Here is a 7100-nt window from a genome sequence, read left to right as displayed (position 1 = left end):
ATACCCTTTCTCTGGCTTTGTTTTGTATGTCAGGCTTTAATGTAATCTTCTCAGTTAAGAGCTCAAAGAGAAATTGGCAATCTCCTCCTTTTCTTTCCAGGGAATCAGTTAGTGGTTTGTAAAGTTCTTGTTAGCAACTAGTTACACAGAGGCATTTAAAAGATAAATTAACAAGCAAGGTTAAATGGAACCGATAAAATGCAAGTGAAGGTCTTATTTAAGATTTAGCTCTTAAAAAAATAACCACAAAAATTGAAATAATTCTTTCATAAATTTATTTTCTAAATATCTTTTCACAAAAGATACGAAGAAGTTGTTGTCTAGGAGGACTTACACAGTATGCTAGATTTTTATAATAAACCCTGGAGATGGCTGTGGTGGCCAGTAGAATTTATGATACCTAACTATTCCATGTCTAAGAAAAGCTCCTTAAAGTGCCTGTTAAAACTGATCTTAAAAAAAGGCATTTCTGAACAAGTAGACTCACTAACCTCTTGGAAAATAGATTTTAATAGGAATTGGAAACTGATATGTGCAGATTTAAATGAGTATCAGTTATGAAAAGCAGAATATGACCCTGTAACTCAGGAATAGTTCCTTGACTAAAGTCCAAATCGTGAGGTTGTGGATTACTGATTTTAAAAGGGTTGGTTTGGTTGGTTGATTGGTGTTTTTTTTTGTCTTGATAGTTATCTTTGCTCTTTTGGTAAGTAATTGCAGGAGCCAACAAAATGAGCTTCAACATAGTTTACCATTTACGCTGTAGAACAGCAAAACCAGATTTGAGTCACAATGCTTAAACAGGTTGTTACTTGTTGCTTTTTGTGGAAAGATCACCCACCCTTAGTGTGCCTGAAGTGAAAAAGGTGGAGAAGGAATAAGGAATGTAGTGACTGGGTGGATGAGTGTTTTGAGGGAGGGGAGGGATGGGGAGTAGAATTTGGAAGGATCCATTACATTACAAGACATGATGTTTGGTCCAAAATGGCTAGTTTTTTGTCTTGGGAGTCTATATTGACCTCTGGGCTTCTCTGCTTTTTAATTTACACTACCAAAAAAAAAAAAAAAAAGCCTACATTAGTATTGTTGGATACAATAGTGCACTTGACTGAATACAGTTAATATATACAGTCCCTCAGCTGTGGAGGTAGAAGAGTCTGAAATCTTTGACACCTCCAGTTTGTCTCTGAATTACAATCTCTTCGATCTTGCATGCTGCAATATATGGACCATGTCAAAATGTCAGCAGCTGCTTTCACAGTTGCAGCACTGACAATCTGACCTTCAGGTTAAGAGATCTCTGCTGACGTGAGCTCTGTCCAATGTATGTTTGTTTTACTCTGTATGGAGCTTTTGTAGTTGCATACTTTTAAATGATCACAAATCAAATTAAAGCATGAAACGGTTCTTCTGCAGTCTTCTGCACTTGCAAATGACTCTTGTAGTACTTATACACTGATGCTTCAATTTTTTCGTTGTGACCTGTGGTATAATACTTTGTGCTACAGTATGTGTGCAGCTTAAGTGAGAAGGCAGGAATGGAACAAATGTATTTCTTGGCAACACTGACACTATCTTTGGACCAATTTCCATTTGCACCTAGAAGGGTGGATTTGCAGATGGAGTACTTTGCTTGGGAGATGGTGTAAATAGGAGGACAAAGTTCGTGTGTTAACCTCTCTCAGCTCAGTGCTGGTAAATGCAAGTGAGCACAGTGATGCTGTCTTGGGTATTTTGTCCAAGTTTTGCCTCTTGTCGCAAAGCATGCCCAACTCAAAAATCAGTACAGAGCTGCAGTAATAGGAGTGTGCTGTCCGCTTCTGTTAACTCTTGCTTTGATATTTATTCAAGATGGGGATATCAACTGGCGAAAGATTCAGACGTAGTGAAATAGCTGATTATTCTGGGGTGTGTGCTTCTAGGGTTTGTTACGTTTTGAGCTAAGTTTAACCAATTGAATTTCACTGGAGCCTATCACCTCTTTATATAAAAAGTGCTCAGCTGGTGTGAATTGAATATTAATGCTGTGTAAGGCAGGGGACTGTCTTGTTAACCAAGCTTAATTGTGGTTTGGAAGGTCTCTAGGCTACTCTATAGCTGCATATGTCTGTGATCTGTTATTATTTATGAGCTCTGTCATAAGTTTATAATGTTAAAACCGCTCCCCTGTCCACCCCCAATCTTCCACAGACTGTTGCAGTGTCAGGGACATATTTCCAGAAAGATGGGAGTTGGGCCAAGCAGGAATTATTACAGGTTGTGGTAACTGTGTCTATCAATGATTGTACTTTGCAGTTATACAATGTTTGCATTGTCTGGCTCTGATGTACTCATTTGTCTTACAGCTCAACCTGTAGCTTCTTGAATAGCGAAACACAAATTCTATCAGGACAAGTGCTCAATAAGGCACATGTTGAAATACTCAGGAAGGGAAGACTTTTTTCTGGATAAATTGGAAATCACTGAGAGGAAGAACATAGCATGCAGATGGGCTAGAAAGCATGCAGGTTAAGATTCCTGGCCTTCTGATCACTAGTTTACAAGATTAAGTAAATTAAGGCTGAGCACTTGTAAATTGTGTGCAGATAATGTTGTATTGAACAAAATAGTGCAACTGCAGTGTAGATGGCTAGGGTCTGTCTCTTTGAAGTGTGGAAGTTCTAACCCACTTTGAAAGACTCCTTGTCTACCTGCTTTCTGTCACGTGGGACTTGGAGCTCCAGCATGTGGCACCAGACAGAAGGGGAAAAGGAGTTTGGGCCTCTAGCAAAAATCTGGAGACAGCAGTAGTTACATGCCCGCTCCAAGCCGGCTATTGTGAGCTAATTTACGGAGGTGAACTTTGGTAGTTCTACAAACTGTGCCTCTGAGAGGTTGTTTCACGAACAGCAGTCTTTTCTGCTAAGTTGAAGGGCATCATGTGTCTTATTTGTGGTTACTGTATCTGTTACACAAGCAACAGCACAGCAACAGAAGTCTTCTTTAATGTGTCTGATGTCAAATTTATTTTTAAAAAGCCGTGTAATTCATTATTGGTGCCAGCCCAGATCTTTGCCGCAGTCAACACTTGTGACACAGCTGTTGCTGCCATTGCATAGTTAGCTCTCCAGTTGCAATTGAAGGTGGGAATGAAGTGGGTTTGCCATATCTGCAGTCAGAAATCTACAGCATGACCACATACATACTGCCTTCTGTATGTAGGCAGTTGTGTTGTACTGTTTCTGGTATTAAGAATTTATGGTCAAACTGATGCTGTTTGAGGCTGCATCTTTTCTTTCTATAGATACTTTTCTACTGCAGGTTTTTGCTTTTCCTTTGACCTAGTTCTTGCTGATGTTTTGATTTTTGTTTGGAAAGGTGGGACAGTTTGCTGAGTTTCTTAAAATGTACTTTTTGTGTAGTGAAGTCAGAACTAAGACCATGTGTGTAGTTTAATGGCCTAATTGTGAGGCTTGAGGTAAAAATGCTACCTCAACTGTATCTTGATCTCATAGCTTTGAAAGAAGTTACGGATCAGATCAAGGGCTAGCAGAGGAGTAAGGCATATAACTGACTATGTTTGTCACAGCCAAATTGATTACTGTAGCTGGGCTGATCTCCTGAATTAGCCTTTCTCAGACTTCGGTGCTTTTATATAAAACTGAAAAGTAACTTGTTCTGTATTTTCTCTTTTTCCGTTTGTTATTCAGTGATGTGGTACAAATGAAGAAAGATTAGACGCTCTTCTTTTAAAGTGGGCCAACATTGTTGGAGAATGTGGGAATTTACAAAGTGTTGCCTTTATCTGCTTTTGGGTTTTTGTACCCTCTCTCCCTCATGGGAAATGAAAACATTCTTTGATGAGACTGTTAGTGTCACATATTGGTGTTTCATAGTAGACTGATTAAATGGGTTGTTGGAGGAATTTGGAGCTCAGTATTCAGTCTGTTGTTACTGTGGATACAGTAATTTGCTAAAGTAGCCGCCCCTTTGTGCTTTGCCAGTGATTAAACTTGGCTGTGGAATGCTTGCACCTCCTGTCTGTGCTAGAGACAGTCACTTACTGGGTCAGGTCTAGCCTTTCATGAGTGCACCTGTGCACATTATATTAAATAATAAACTGAACTTGTACCTGTTGACTGCTGGAGGCTACCTACGTTTTTGTGTAGATGAAAAAGTCAAGAGGACGGAGGGTGGACTGAAGAATAATGACAGTCTTGGGCACCTCATCCCCACCCAAACATTGCTTTCCTTGTTCCCACCTTCACAGAATCCATGGTACTGTTTTGCTAGTCACATCCTTTGGGCATGGGAAATCGCAAACACTTCTCTAAAACGTCTGGGTAACAAATAGCTGTCAATGCCCAGTGCTGACTCTGTGTGAGCAAAAACATAGTTCCATTTCCTGAGTTCCTTGTTCTTTTGCCTTTTTTTTTTTTTCTCTTTGAAATAAAGGTTTGGTTTTTTTTTTTTTTTCCTTAATAAACCAGCTTTTGAACATGTTTAGAAGAAAGCGAATAGAAACATTTATTTGTGAATAAGCTGAATGGACAGGAATAGAAGATAGTCCATGAGTTTATGGGGGGGAAGAATCCTGATACCTCTGTAGTACAGTTAAGTGCAGTTAAATCATTTTATGTTTCTAACCCTGGATCACAGAGATCTGTAGTTATTTTAATTAATAGCTTCATTTTATAGAATAGGTAGTGCTCTGCTAAACTGAAACGTAATGAAAGAAGCATGGGGAAATCCTATGGAAAAAGTGACTGTTGAACTGCTTGAAATGTAAGCATTTGAACTTGCTCTCTTTGTTGGTTCTTTAGTGAAATGCAAATCAAATTGAGAATGAATGGATGTGTCCAACCTAAGTGTTTCTGCGCTTTGCCTGGGTTGGGGGCCGGTGTGAGGAGTGGTCACATGAGCCTGTGCTGAGATCATTAGACTGGGGACACCAGCTGTGCTATTATTAGGGGTTTTAAAGTCTGTGGCAGATGTTCTTAGGCTCTCTTCCAGCCCCCGCATATGGTGCAGTGGAGTACATGGAATAACAAACTTCTGACAAATTGTTTTTCCATGCAACAAACAGATTTATTTTTTTTTCCTCCCATACAACTGGACAAGATACTTGATGTTGACTTGCATGTATCAAAAGCCAGTTTGAAGTATTTTAAGCAGAAGAATGAAAAAAAGTGTTTTGCTTGGAAAGTAGTACTTGGGGGGCTAGCTAGGACCCAAGTCCATGGGTGCTCATGTTCTGCCATTCATGTATTTGTTTTCTATTTTCTTTCACACTGCTATTTAAACTGAGCCATAGTTGTATTACTTGTTGTGTATGTATATAATGTAAAGCTGTTCCTGTAAAGATTTTGAATGTATGTCATGAGACATGATATATAGTACAGAGCAAAGAGGTATTAAATATGTGGTGATTAAAATTTCTGAACAGAACTACTGCTTACCGTGTTATGGTGATATAGCATATAGCACAGAGAAAAGCATGTTTTTTTCTTTCTTTTTTTGTAGTAGGAAAAAAAGTATGTGTGTCTTGTCTTGAATGGGTAATATGTTCCCCCTCTGGAAGTCAGTTAACCAGCTTAAATATCCTCAAAATATGAATCACAAGCTGCTTAGTATTCTGTGGACTTCTGATATGATCTGTGGTGTTCAAAATGCAAAAGGGAGGTATCTACCAGGAAGAGGCAAGACTTGCTAAATAGCAAACCAAAGGTATGTGAGGAGCAGAAGAATGTGAACTATTTATAATAGGTAACAAATATGTCTCTGTATTTCTTGTGTTATGGGTTTTTTAACCATATAAGCATGTTGTTGCTAGGCAGAACAACGAATGTTTAAACAATTCCCTGTGCATCATCTTTTCCTTTCTCTCATTAAAGTGTGTAGTGTTTTTTTTGAGCTAAACCAGCTGAAGATGCTGCACGAGTTGCCCTGTGTTAAGCACAAAGGGAAGAAAATACAGCACTTTTAATTTTTCATTTTTATATGTCTATCTCTTAGCTTCTTAACTCTAATCAGACATCTCTCTCATACAGAGCTTTTTAGTATGATTAAAGAGAACAGTACCCAAAATAAATGATTTAACATGCAGTTCTTATTGGGGGGCTCATGCTTTTCCTATGCATTTTGTTAGTACATGTTCCCTTCTGGATGTTACAGGAAGAGATCATACAGTTGATCAGAAAATCTGAATACTCTGCATTGTTTTATCTTACACTGAAAAAACACTGTTGGTGACATAAAGGTGTGGGGTTCTTTCAAGTGAGTGAACTGAGACTTTAGTCAAGTGCCTAGGACTCACTTGTAGGTGCGTATTTCTGGCAAGAGATACATCTCTACATCTAGCCTGAATGCGATTCCCTCTTTCAGTCTCCCCACCCCCAAACTGTTAACCTTTCTACTTTCTAATAATGGTGGTGGTTTAAACCATTGGAGACCCAGATAGTTCTTCAGGCTGTTCTCACAACACGGTGTAAAAGAATGAAGTGCCTCCCTTTACTGCAGTGCAGAGAGCCATGGGATGTGACCCCAGAAGTCTTTGGTGGTTCATGTGGGTGGGTGCTGTTTTGCAGTTTAGACCTAGTCATTTGAGAATACTGTATGATTGCACCCAAAGCAAGCTGGTCTGCACTGAAGCCTGGGTGTTGGTTACTCAGGTTGAAAGCAATGAGGAATCAATTGCTATTTGAATAAGATTGTGACAGTCCACACAGTCACATAGCTCCTAATGAAAAGAACAGTGTCTCCTGTGTTACTGAGATTACAGTGCAGGACCCAGAGAAAATTTAATAAGAGGATTAGTCATGGCATGTTGCATTAAGCGTGACTGCTTAATCAGAAGGATTTTTTCCTGAAAATTTATTTTGTTGGCAAAACTGATGAGATCATGATGAGCTCCAGGGGCTTGCTCTGAAGGCTTGGAGCAAGCAAAGTTCTGATGTGCTAACGTGACTGGTTAGAACATGTTTTTCCCAGGTAAGAGATAAACTGTTGTGTCTGCATGATGGGAGGAGGCTGTGGTAAATGTGCTTGTGGTATTATGTTTGCCTTTATAGGTGGCAGTCCTTGTTTGACTAGAATCCAGTATTTATATAGCTTCTTACAAT

This window comes from Athene cunicularia, assembly GCF_003259725.1.
Source record: "Athene cunicularia isolate RWA chromosome 2 unlocalized genomic scaffold, athCun1 chr2_part1, whole genome shotgun sequence".
In the NCBI taxonomy this organism is placed as follows: Eukaryota; Metazoa; Chordata; class Aves; order Strigiformes; family Strigidae; genus Athene; species Athene cunicularia.
The sequence above is the reverse complement of the archived record's forward strand: the minus strand, read 5'-3'. Positions refer to the sequence as shown.